The sequence below is a fragment of the Erpetoichthys calabaricus genome, chromosome 4 (genome assembly GCF_900747795.2).
Source record: "Erpetoichthys calabaricus chromosome 4, fErpCal1.3, whole genome shotgun sequence".
NCBI lineage: Eukaryota > Metazoa > Chordata > Cladistia > Polypteriformes > Polypteridae > Erpetoichthys > Erpetoichthys calabaricus.
Window position 1 is genome coordinate 199,000,260 of NC_041397.2, and position 13,111 is coordinate 199,013,370.

Sequence of the window (13,111 nt, forward strand, 5' to 3'; positions counted from 1 at the left end):
TCATGCTAAGGCAGAATTCAGCACTAAACAAGGTGCTAGTCTACCGCAGGGTACTCTCACATATACAGTGGCATTTTGGAATAGTCAGTTGATGTAACCCAACATCAAATGTTTAGGAATGTATAAGCAATACCAGAGTACCCAGAGGACACAGGGAGAACTTGTAAAATCCACAAAGACAATGACTAGCTGCAAAATTCAGACCTAAGATGCTGGATCAATGAGACAACAACACTAATCATTGTAGCACTGTGTTGCCCTTCAAATAGTAATGTTTTAAACAAGTATTTTATGTGCTGCCAATGAAAGTATGGCAGTTTTAGAGATTACAGGTAGAATTATGGCTCACGGCACACAATGATCAGGCAGCTCTAATTACACCAACGCAAGCCAAATAATATTCCAGGAAAATCTCACAATGTACCATAGAAGACTACTTCTATTTGGAGAACACATTGTTACTTATTCAGAAAAGCTCATTCTAGCACTGCTGCAGATGGCAAACTGTGTGTCTATTTTAAAATGTAAAGCAGTAATGAAACTATCTTACTGCACATTTCTAAATACACTATAGGGACAAAAGTATGTGAATGACTCTCTAAATTATTGATTTCAGGAGTTTCAGGCACACCCATTGTTAACGGTACAAATAATCAAGCACATAGCCATGCAATCTCCATGGACAAACATTGGTAGTACAATGGGTCGTATCGAAGTGCTCAGAAACTTTAAACATGACACTGTCATAGAATGCTCCCTTTGTCAGAAGTCAGCATGTGAAATGTCTGCCCTGCTTCTGCCCTGATCAACTCCAAGTACTTTTATTATGAAGTGGAAGTGAACAACAGCTCAACTGCGAAATGGTAGACAACACAAACACAAAGAGTGGGGTTGCCAAGTGCTGAAGCACACAGCGTGTAAAAATTGCTTATCCTCTGTTGCATCCATTACAGTTTGGAGAAGGTGCTTTTCTGTTTCAGTATGACTGTACTCTGTGCAAAGCCAGGTTCAAACTGCCTCTGGGAGCAATATCAATACAAGAACTGGGCACCAGGAGCTTCAAGAAATTTGCTTCAATGGTCAAACAGCTGGAGTGGTGTAAAGCATACTGCCATTGGACTCTGGAGTGGTGGAAGCACGCCCTATGTAGTGACAAATCACACTTCACTATCTACAAAGTGATGGATGAATCAAGGTTTGGCGGATGCCAGGAGAATGCTACCTTCCAGACTGCATAGTGCTTACTGTAAAGTTTGGTGGAGGAGAGATAATTGCCCAGGGCTGTATTTCACGATTTAGGCTAGGCCCTTTGGTACCAGTACATGGTACTGTTAATGCTACAGCATAAATAGACATTTTAGACAATTGTCTGCTTCCAGCATTATGACAACAGTTTGAGAGAAGTTATTTTCTGTTCCAGCATGACTGCCCCTGTACACAAAGTGAGGTCCATAAAGATATGGTTTGATGAGTTTGGTGTGGAGAAACTCTGTACAGAGCCCTGACCTCAACTCCATGGAACATTTTTGGAATGAATTGAAATGTGGATTGTAAACCAGGTTTACTCATTTAACATCAATACCTGACCTTACAAATGCTCTTTTGGCTGAATGGGCACAAATTCCCAGAGACTTTTATCGCCACAAAGTGGTGGAAGTGGATGGTAAATGCACATTAATGCCCATGGTTTTGGTATAGTATGTCCAAAAAGCTCACATAAGTGTAATGATCAGGTGTCCCCAAACCTTTGGCCATATAGTGTATGTTTAAAATATGAGACTTTTAGGAGCAATTATTTAAACACTAAATGAATTATGAAGTGGCTGAATTATGAGCTACTTACAAAATTAAATCAACTGCAAAAACTTTATCTACTATTATATAAAACACTAAAAGAAATTTGATATCTTTTATAACCACATTTTTTCTCATTTCCCCAACAGTCATGCAAATAGGCTACTTTACATATATTTTGATGTTTATAATATAAGCAGACTACAGCAGTATCTTTTGCATTGTTATCCTGATATGTAAATCTTGAACAGAACTATTGAGAACTACTCAGCAACACAATTCAGGTAGTGAAATTCTGAAGACTCCCCCTACCCTATGACCAGTACAGCATCCTTGTTGCTGACAGCTTTTCGGCTACTGTAATGTTAGTGCAGAGAAGCGGTGTCGTGAAATGTGAATTTGTAATTGAAAGTGTCAGCCAGTTTTATACTACGTACAAGGTATCTATATTACTAACCGAGAATGGTAAACCGGAAGGCACGGACCCAGGTACACGGCGATGGACGCAGGAGACATAGTGCGCAGGCGTCTACAGCGCGCGTCTCATAAACCGCAAGCGAAGTCTGATCCACCGCGAACGAAGGAGTCATGGCTCAAAAACGAAAGAGCTCAACTAACGAAGGAGTCACGGCTCAAAAACGAAATAGCTCAACTAACGCCACACAGAAAAGAGGATTCTGCACTGCACCCCAGAGTCAAACGGAAGACACTACGGAGTCCGCAAAGGTCCACAAAGATAGTACTGAAAGCGCGAGAAAGTACGAAAGGCACAGGCGCCTACAACACGCTTCTGAACTAAACGTCCACACTACACAGCATGGTCCGGGTAATAAGAATAAACAAACTCTCCGTATTAAACGTTCGGCATCCTCACACGTCCAAACCATATAGCATATGTGAATCACATTACAGTGATGCATTATTAACAGTACAACCACAGAAAACGCTCCGTATTAACAGTAAGTGCAATTATCCATATTACTAACGGTAAACAACGGATAACTAATGGAGTCACGGTCACGGCTCCAAAACGATCCAGCTCAACTAACGGAGCTACAAAAACGAGCCCACATGGATAAAATCATTAAACGTGGGTGCCTACAACGCGCATCTGAAACCGTGGAAGCAAAACTGTCTCGGCTCCAAAACCAAACAGCTCGACTAACGGAGCTACAAAAGCGAGCCCGCATGGACAAATACAATGAACATAGACGCCTACAACGCGCATCTGAAACTGCGGAAGCAAAGCAGGCACGGGTTCAAAACGAAACACCACAACTGACGGAGATACACAAACGAGCCCGTTGGATAAAATCAATGAACGCTTGCTCCTACAACGCACGTCTGAAATGCCTCAAGCAAAGCAGGCACGGCTCCAAAAAGAAAGAACTCGACTAACGGGGCTACAAAGACGAGCCCGCCTGGATAAAAACAATGAACGCAGGCACCTACAACGTGCTTCTCAAACAACGCAACCAAAGGAGTCACGGCTCCAAAACGAAACATCTCAACTGACAGACATATAGAAACGAGCCCGCCTGAATACAATTAATGAATGCAGGCGCCTACAACGCGACTCTCAGACAGCAGAGGAAATACATAAACGGCAAAGAAAGGAACGACAAACAGCCGCTAAACAATTCCGCCAATTAGCTGACAACGCATTCTGTAATGAGTCCACTATTAATGAACATTCATTAGGATTAATGAATATCATTTGCTGTCATTGTCATTCACTTAACTTCCCTGAAGAAACAACTGGCACTACAACTAATGAGTTTACACGTTGTTGTCAAAAGGGTCAGGTTAGACTGCCTCCTTTAGATGACTTTCCTGAATATCTATGGAAGCTTCTAACTAACAATGTACCCGAAAGTAAAAACTTTATGAACTGCATTGGATCCTACAATAGTTCATTTGCTTTTGCATCTACCGGGGTAAATATCAGGCCACCAGCTGGCAATGGCCCATACTTCTTTCGCGTATGTGGACAAGTATTAGATCGGATTGGAACAGTGCACCCTGAACCATATCACGAACACAACTATGCACAAATCTACGTGTTAGATCCAGATGTCGCAATCTATCAACGAATGACTCTTCCTGAAAACAAGCAATACACAGAGCTGATAATGAGAAACGTCGCTGAAGTCATAAACAGTCACCCATTAACTAAGTCTACAAAAGTACTTACAGGATCACATTCTAACAATACTGTTTTAATTCCTACAGTTGACCTTACAAGTTCTGACCTGGAATTACCTTTTACACTTAAACGACGCCAATTTCCCATTAAACCTGCATTTGCCATGACAATCAACAAATCCCAAGGACAAACCATGGACAGAGTTGGCATATACCTCTCTGAGCCTGTACTTGGACATGGACAACTTTATGTAGCCTTGTCAAGAGTTCGGCGTTCATCTGACATTAAAGTTAAAGATGTAGATACTCCATACCAAGGAAAACTCATTCAAGGACAACACACCATCTTTACTACAAATGTTGTGTATAAAGAAATAGTCCAATAAATCTTTCTAATGTGCCATGCTATGGGTTCTTTACTTCCTTTGTTCGTCATCTACACCTTTACACTCCAATATATCTCATACATACATCAATGTATTTCGGGTTACCCAATACCAGGGGTTGGCAAGCGAAGCGAGCAGGGGGCAAAGCCCCCTAGTACTGATAGAATGACAGGTTCAACTTCTAGTTCTGCATCAAACTTTTCTCACACTTGTTTGAGGATGTGCACAGTCTGAATTTTAGAGTATACAACAATGTCTACACTTCCTCTGGGGCTGGACGTAAGACATAATTAATCCTGTTTGAGTCATTTCACTGGAGAGCATACACTGTATAAACCATCTTCCTAAAAACACACCCACACCTACACAAGGCCATTTAGAGTCACCAAATAACCTAACACGTCTTTGGCATGTGGGAAAAACCAATGCAAACATGAACACAATGTGTAAAAATTCACGCAGCCCCTGGTTAGGATGTAATTGGATTTGAGACCTGTGAATCTATGAGTTATACTGCCAACAAATATGACAAAGCATCCTACTGCTAATTAACTACAACAATAAATTGCCTGAAAAATCATCTAAAAAATGATTGGGAACAGTCTTTTGCCCGGCACTGTCCACCAAATATAAAGAGAATATTCCAGGTTTTCAGTATTAAATACATGCAATTTTTGCAGGGCTGTTAAGCGCAATATTTACCCTTTAAATATATGAAAAATATGAAAGCTAGGTTGTCTTTATTGATACAGTAGAGGCACACAGAATCCCATAAAGACTTCACATCAAGTTTATTTAATCTGTCGAATTAAGACAGCAGTGTTTCTGGTCACCTTTCTCAGCACGGACTCTAATGTAACTATACACTTCTTTCAGTGTGACCACCCGATTTAGGAGATACAACTTTCATTATCCGTCTTCCCTCACTTTATTACTTTATGCCCATGTTTGGCAGCCTGGTAGAAATCTTGAACCTTGATATCAAGTTCTCTGGGCCACAGCAGATTCCCTTTAGTTTTATAAGCCATGATGCACCAGTTTAATACTTTTAAAAATAAAGCAACACCCTTGCAAAGGCACTAAAGGAAAATTTATTGAATCTATATCTCTGATGGAAAAATGACATGTCTCTTTTATAATAAAAAAATCCTGGGACAAGATGAGACTTTTTAGCCTGGGACAAGATGTGACTTTTTCAGAGAGATACTTTCATGTCCCGTGAGATGAGACGTTGTGCCAAGAGATTTAACCACGCCCAGGGCCGGAAATAAAAGACAAAGAGTAGATGACAAAGTAGAACGTCGTAAACAATTCAAAAACGTTGGCACGATACACATGTATGCACAGCAGGTTAGAGATAATGAAAGTACTAAAAATCGAAAGTCTCAAAAACAGCGAAGAGAGATCGAATATATTGTTTGGATTTAAACTTTAAGTCGGAGTCTTGTGGATCATCTAATTCATGTTGCCATCAGGGAAAAGTAGTGTTTCTTCCCAATGAAGAGGTGTATCCGCGAGAATTAAAAGATTTGTTGTTTGGTGAAAGTGAAAACCACATACATGAGCGGCAGAGATGTGAAGTGGATGGCGTGTAGTGCAGGGCAGGGTGGCTAGCGAGCGAAGCGAAGCAAAGCCCCCTAGTAAATCTAAAAAAATTTTAAAAAGTGGAGAGTCAACTTAGAAAATGAAGGCTCACAAGAGAAAAGATCATTCTTATAGTTCCCAGCTTTTCAGTTAACTTTCACTTTTCCTCCTTTCACAGCCAAACATTTCAACAGTGTTGCTTTAACATCATCATATCCCTTTTTAATCTTACATGCTATGGAAGTTTAACTTTTACTGAAAATGATTTTATTTATATTAATATTGTTCTGCCGTTTGTGTGAAATTTAATGGGGAAGACCTATGTTAACTTTAATCTGAATCATGGTGGTGCAGAGCTGGAGCATATCCATGAAGCAGCAAGCACAAGGCTAGAACCAGCCAAGTTATATCAAGGCACAATTATGAAAACCCCCATGAGGGGACACTTACAGGTACCATTTGAGCTAACGCCCATATGTCTGAGATTCTGGTGGAAACTGGAGTACCCAGAGGAAGATTCACAACACAAACATTGATCATGCGCTCTAAAACTACTGGCTTATTTTTCTTTTTTCTGACTGTATTCAAATGTGTTTATTACCTTCCCATATCATACTAAACTGTCAAGGAAAGCAATTTTTCAGGTGCTTCACATTTCTCACATTTGAATATTCCCAAAAAACATCGAATAATCATTAGACCCAGGTTCGCTTCCTGGGTCCTCCCTGGGTGGAGTTTGCATGTTCTCCTCGTGTCTGTGCAGGTTTCCTTCGGATACTCAGTCCAAAGACATGCAGGTTAGGTGCACTGGCGATTCTAAATTGTCCTAATTGTACCCAGGGTTTGTCTCCTGCCTTGCGACCTATGTTGGCTGGGATTGGCTCCAGCAGATCCCCCGTGACGCTGTAGTTAGGATATAGCGGGTTGGATAATGCATGGATGAAAAATTAAATTTGCTTGTTTCTTTCAGATTCAGGTTTTTAACAAACATACTAAAATGTCAGACACTGTTTTTTTTCTACTCAGCTGCTTATTTTTGAAAGATGAGTTTCTCTCAACACTCACTTCCCTAATTCCCACCCCATCCTCATCCCCTCTCCCTTCTACATGCAAATCTCCACTTAATCTCTTGGTTTAATAGCGGCTCTCCTGATTTAGCCTCTTGGGGCTTGCAAGCACTTGCCAATCATCAGCTAATGGAGGATTGTCTGTTAATTCATTCCAGACGGCTAACAAGAGCGTAAAAAGGAGATTCTTATTTTTGTCATATAGAAAATTGTTGGCAACGGCTGACCAAGCAAGCAAGAATAAACTGGATGACAAAATGTTAAAACAAATAAAAGTAGTTACGAATTTTGGAATGCATCATAGAACACAATCCCTGCTTATAGAAAAGGTGTTTTATTTATTTATTTATTTATTTATTTATTTTAGAAAACGTATTACTTCATTTCAACTTAACAATTTGTAATTTTAATACATCTGCCTTAACTTAGCATGAGAAGAAAAAAACACAATTAAGATTGCACTGATAAAAATATTAAATATTATCTGTTACTGTTGTAATGTGATTTTGCATATAACTTGATAAATATTTTGTATGTCTTTATGTGTAACTTAGGCAAAGCAATGTAATATTAGTGTTACATTATTGATAATAACAGCAATGGTTTGATGGTTTTAGAACCCCTTCCCCAAAACAGGTCTGAGTCTCTTTGAATTTTATGGCAGGATTTGGGCAAAGTGTCAAACAAGTTTGGTAAATGTTTCTCTGAAGTCTCTCAACTACCACACAAAGCCAGACTCTCTAACTGCCAAGCTTTACCTTAACATATGATTTTGGAGGATGGCAGGTGTTAAGATGTTCTTTGCCCCATTGGTCTGAAGCATGGCTGTTTGGAATCGGCTTGTATCAAAAGCCTTTAAGTACCATGATGCTATATTGGCTGTAGAGGTTGGACAGAAAACCCATAAATTTGCTTGCTTTATTTCACACTCTCTCTCTCTCTTACCAATATCTGATGAAGGAGCATCTCAGACACCATGAACTGAAAAGGACAACACAATGAAGAGCACTGCTCGGGAGCCATATTGAGACAGGCAATGCGGCCTGTTCTGTAGAAAGCCAACCAAAAATGATGCCTTAACTATAGACATTTTAAGCAACTAACAAGTCTGTGTGCCACCTGAAACTACACATCACTATTTTATCAGGTTGTATGGTTGCCAATATTCAAATGTACTTTGCATATTATTATTTGTGAATATTATCAGTAATACATTGTTTAAATTGTAACTTAACTCCGGCTTGTCTTTTACTACACCTAATTGTCTGAGATTATAGATGTAGAAGGGAAGATGGGGAGAAGTTATATGGGACAGTGGTAAGTCTGTGAGATTTGAGGCATTCTGAGAAAAGCTACATATTCATAATACAAAAGGGGAAAGTAGAGCAATATATTACTCTACCAAGACAAAACAGTTACCTAACATGCTGAACACTCTTTTCCAAACTTTGAACAACTGTGTACACCCTTGAGTATTTTAGTCTCATCAGCAAACTCCTTTCTGGGCAAAGGTAATTTGGGGGTATTATAAGTAACAGTTAAACTAAAATGAAAGTACTACTGTTGTAACAAGAAAAACGCTAATGTGAGGATGGATCTGTTTATGTTGAGATGTTGACATTAAGCTCACATCAGTGTCTAAAAACGATGAATACAGACCGTAAACAAGACAACTTCATTTCACTAAAAAAGACTTGATTGATGATTGGTAAAAGGCAGATCAGAAAAAAAAAACAAAACAATATTTTCAGTCCATGCTCTTCTAAACTTTACGGTAATTTAGTTTCAGTGTTCCTGTACGCAAGTTACTATGGTAGCTGAGCCAGCACGCAGCTTTTTCTTTGTTCTTCTGTGTGTCACACAACATGAGTTTTGGTAAGAAACAAATACTACATAATTAAAATGGTAATCCATATTTTATAATTACACCTCAAGAATTACAAATGTCTAGCTGATAAACTGAAGAAAAAAAGCACACCTGTATAAATATAGTAAATGTATATTTTAACAGAAAAAAGCTGTACTGCAATTAAAGATTTAAAATGATTATAATGTATAAGTGATGTATATTTACACTTAAAGAGTGTTTAATTGCCAATATCAATTAATTGATTGGGTGAGTATATATATTTTTTTTTTGGTGTTGTTGTTAGAGAAATGCTGGAAACTTATCTGTTTTAATTAATCCTTGTTTCAGATACAGTAAGTACATTACAGAAAAAAATTAAACAATAAGACAGCTTGTAATTATTTTTATTTTCTTTCATGCCATATGTATTTTGAATAAATATATGGTACATATTTTATTTTATTATTTAAAGTATGTATTTATAGGAAATTTTATTTATTTTTGTATTTTATGGTCACTGAACAATAACCCTACAGAATTTAATTTAAATTAATAAAAAATGACCAGTTAACACCTGTGGTCTACATATTAATTATAAAAATAAACTTTAATATAGAACATAAGGCTTTTATTTGTCTGGTTATGCAGAAGATTTGTGTAAAAAGTTTTCAAAGTGATAAAGAAAGCGGAAAAAAAAATTAGCATTGGAATTGGCCGATCAAGTAAAATGAAAACAGTGATCAGTATCCGCATTAAAAAACTTGATCGTAACATTACTAATCAGTTCCAAGAAAATTTATTTTTTAATTGAGAAATTTAAATATCAGGTTCATCATACAATTTTTAACTAATTTGTAACTAGCCGACAAAAACGGATCTAATTCACCACTATTAAAAACATTTATGCCATAGTACTAATTATTTGATTCTGGCATTCACTTCGTCTTAAGTTAATATATCTGCAATAGACGGTATGCAGGTCGGTTCTTACAATTCACAATTCATGATTCTGCCTATTTGCAGATTTGTTATCAATAATTAAATGGAAATTATATTGCAAGTTTTGCAACCTATTGTGGAAAACCATGGACCACGCTGTAGCAGCACTGCTTAAATGGACTGTAAAGCCTAGCAGCCCCGGGAGTATTGTGCCATTGGGTAGCTTTGGTGTTGGCCACAAGCACTGTTGGGTGAAACAAGATAAAGCACAACTTTTAAAAGGGAGTCAAAAGATCCTCGGATGTCTTTTTTATTTCAACACTTCACTGCACAATTGGAACACAATTTCACCCAATGGATTACAGTTTTCTCTGCATTTATGTTCTTGTCTTGTGCTCGCTTGGCACTGCCAACTTGTACAAATCTTCACTTACATCAGCATCATGGTAGGATAAAACTTTACAGACCTTCCAGGAGGCTGTTCATAGGGGATTTAATTTCATAACTACATCACCATCATCATCAGCATCTGCGAAAATGTACTGTATGGTGTAAATGTTTTGTGCTTACTGTTTTGTTGGATTATATATATATATATATATATATATATATATATATATATATATATATATATATCTGTAATATTAATAATGTTTATCATTTATTGCCATAAATATACAGTAATCCCTCCTCCATTGCGGGGGTTGCGTTCCAGAGCCACCCGCGAAATAAGAAAATCCGCGAAGTAGAAACCATATGTTTATATGGTTATTTTTATATTGTCATGCTTGGGTCACAGATTTGCGCAGAAACACAGGAGGTTGTAGAGAGACAGGAACGTTATTCAAACACTGCAAACAAACATGTCTCTTTTTCAAAAGTTTAAACTGTGCTCCATGACAAGACAGAGATGACAGTTCCGTCTCACAATTAAAAGAATGCAAACATTTTCCTCTTCAAAGGAGTGCCCATCAGGAGCAGAGTCTGTCAGAAAGACAGAGAGTAAAGCAAACAAATCAATAGGGCTGTCTGCTTTTAAGTATGCGAAGCACCACGGCACAAAGCTGTTGAAGGTGGCAGCTCACACCCCCTCCGTCAGGAGCAGAGAAATAGAGAGAGAGAGAGAGAGAGAGAGAGAGAGCCAGAGTAAAACAAAGTCAAAAATCAATATGTGCCCTTTGAGCTTTTAAGTATGCGAAGCACCGTGCAGCATGTCCTTCAGGAAGCAGCTGCACACAGAAGGTAGAAACGTCCCTATCGTCTAGGTGTGCGAACAGCCCCCCTGCTCACACCCCCCTACGTCAGCGCAAGAGAATGAGAGAGAGAGAGAGAGAGAAAGTAAGTTGGGTAGCTTCTCAGCCATCTGCCAATAGCGTCCCTTGTATGAAATCAACTGGGCAAACCAACTGAGGAAGCATGTACCAGAAATTAAAAGACCCATTGTCCGCAGAAACCCACGAAGCAGCGAAAAATCCGCGATATATATTTAAATATGCTTACATATAAAATCCGCGATGGAGTGAAGCCGCGAAAGGCGAAGCGCGATATAGCGAGGGATCACTGTACAAACAAATTTATTATAGTTTCAATTTTGTAAAAAGTTACATTTCACCAAATTACTGCAGAACCACGCACTTTGTCTCGGGACACAAAGCAACTTTGTCTCAGAAGCCAGCCTCACACACAATATTTGCTTGCACAGTAATCATTCCATATCATGTTTCTCTCAACTTTCTTATTTAGTGCAATAAACTTTCAATACTGTGTAATCACGGACCCAAAAACGTATTTGTAGATTATCACATACGTGGGGTCCTGCTCCCCTATGCCCTGCAAATCTCAAAAGATAACTGTACTAATATAAATTGTCAATTCCAGCCATGTATAGTCCTGCAGGTTAAAGGCTTCATCAAGACAAATTCAGTTATTCCCAAAGCTCAAATAGAAAAGTGAGGACTTTCTCCTGCAAAAGCAATCAAACTTCAGTGAGAAAAATGAGTTGTGTGTGGTTGCTGCCCATCTTAACACAAAAGCCAGGCTTTCATGGCTTCATTAAGAGTTTTCTTTACATCTGCCCACATGCTGCTTTTTGCTTCTGGTGAAGTAGTTTGAATATATGGAGTAAGTCCTTTCTTTGTTCCACCCATGCTTATTCCAGTGCATCAAATCTGATTTATTTTTTTAAATAAGATCATAAACAACTTCAAAAATAGGCTTTCCTAGTTGCATGTCTGTGGATAGGATGGCAAAATAAAGATCAGGTACTTCTTCATTCCATAGATTCTCCTTAATAATGGTTCTGTCTGGCTCATGATGATATTGTTTTATTTATTTTTTTGGCCTCTTCTACAATGAATAGTGTTATTTTAAAGGGGAATGCGATCTATAACTTTGCTTACCTTATCTCCTGTCATAACTTGTGTCATTTCTTTGGCTAAAGGTTTTATTAATATCCACCAATTACTTCAGCAGCTGCAGATTTTGCTGTTAAGCAGGCTACATGATAAGAAGCTTTTAAACCTTTCATATTTTCATCTCCCATCACATTGCATATTATTTCCTGGGAGTTTTAGAAATCTAGTTTATGACTGAAAAACAGGGCATGCTTTTCCAGGTATTCTTTATATTTCGTCTAAAAATGGTACTTGAGGTTGGATGGTTACATACCTTTTGTTGTGAATATTTCATAATACATCACACAGAGTGAAATAAGCACTTTTTCAAATCCATTCCATGAAAATCAGATTTAAGCTCATGTTGATTGTATTTGTCAAAGTTTTCAATTTTCTTTGCAAACTTGAATATTGTGCTACTGTACAAAATACATGTCAGCATATTTCTACTGAATTTTCATATATTCAATTTTAATTGTTTTCTGCAGCTAAAAACTATAATAAAGTAAATATGTCATATTATTATATATATTATAATATATACCAGTAATGGCGCACTGCACGATAACGTGCAGTGAATACACTTGACTTTAGCATTCATAGTTTTCACACTCTTTCTCTGTCCATTTAGCATTTGTTTGCTCAGAGGTTGATGCGCTTGCTGCTCCCTAAGCAGCTCTTCTTTTCTCCACCCTAGTGGCCCGCTTCTTCTCTTCTTTCGTTTGCATCTTTTCGCGTTAAAACTGATTAAGTCAGTGTTTGTGTTGCAATTACTTAGTACGTTTTCTTTAATTTTTTCACTTAAGCTGGCACTTAAGTCTTCAACCTGCCTCAAGAATGATTAAAGATATGAAGAGGTAGGGGAAGTGACGGCGAAGGTGGTAGGGATGAAAACGGCACCCATATGCATGTGCCGCACAAATAAAATAAAAATAAAAAGAGGAATAACCTTGG

The 13,111-nt window shown here is 38.1% G+C and overlaps 1 protein-coding gene across 1 annotated transcript in view; it reads right to left on the minus strand.

Moving 5' to 3' along the window:
• Window positions 1–13,111, minus strand: part of LOC114650491 (glycerophosphodiester phosphodiesterase domain-containing protein 5-like) — a 362,124-nt gene that overhangs the window by 285,907 nt on the left and 63,106 nt on the right. The gene's annotated exons all lie outside the window — the stretch shown is intronic.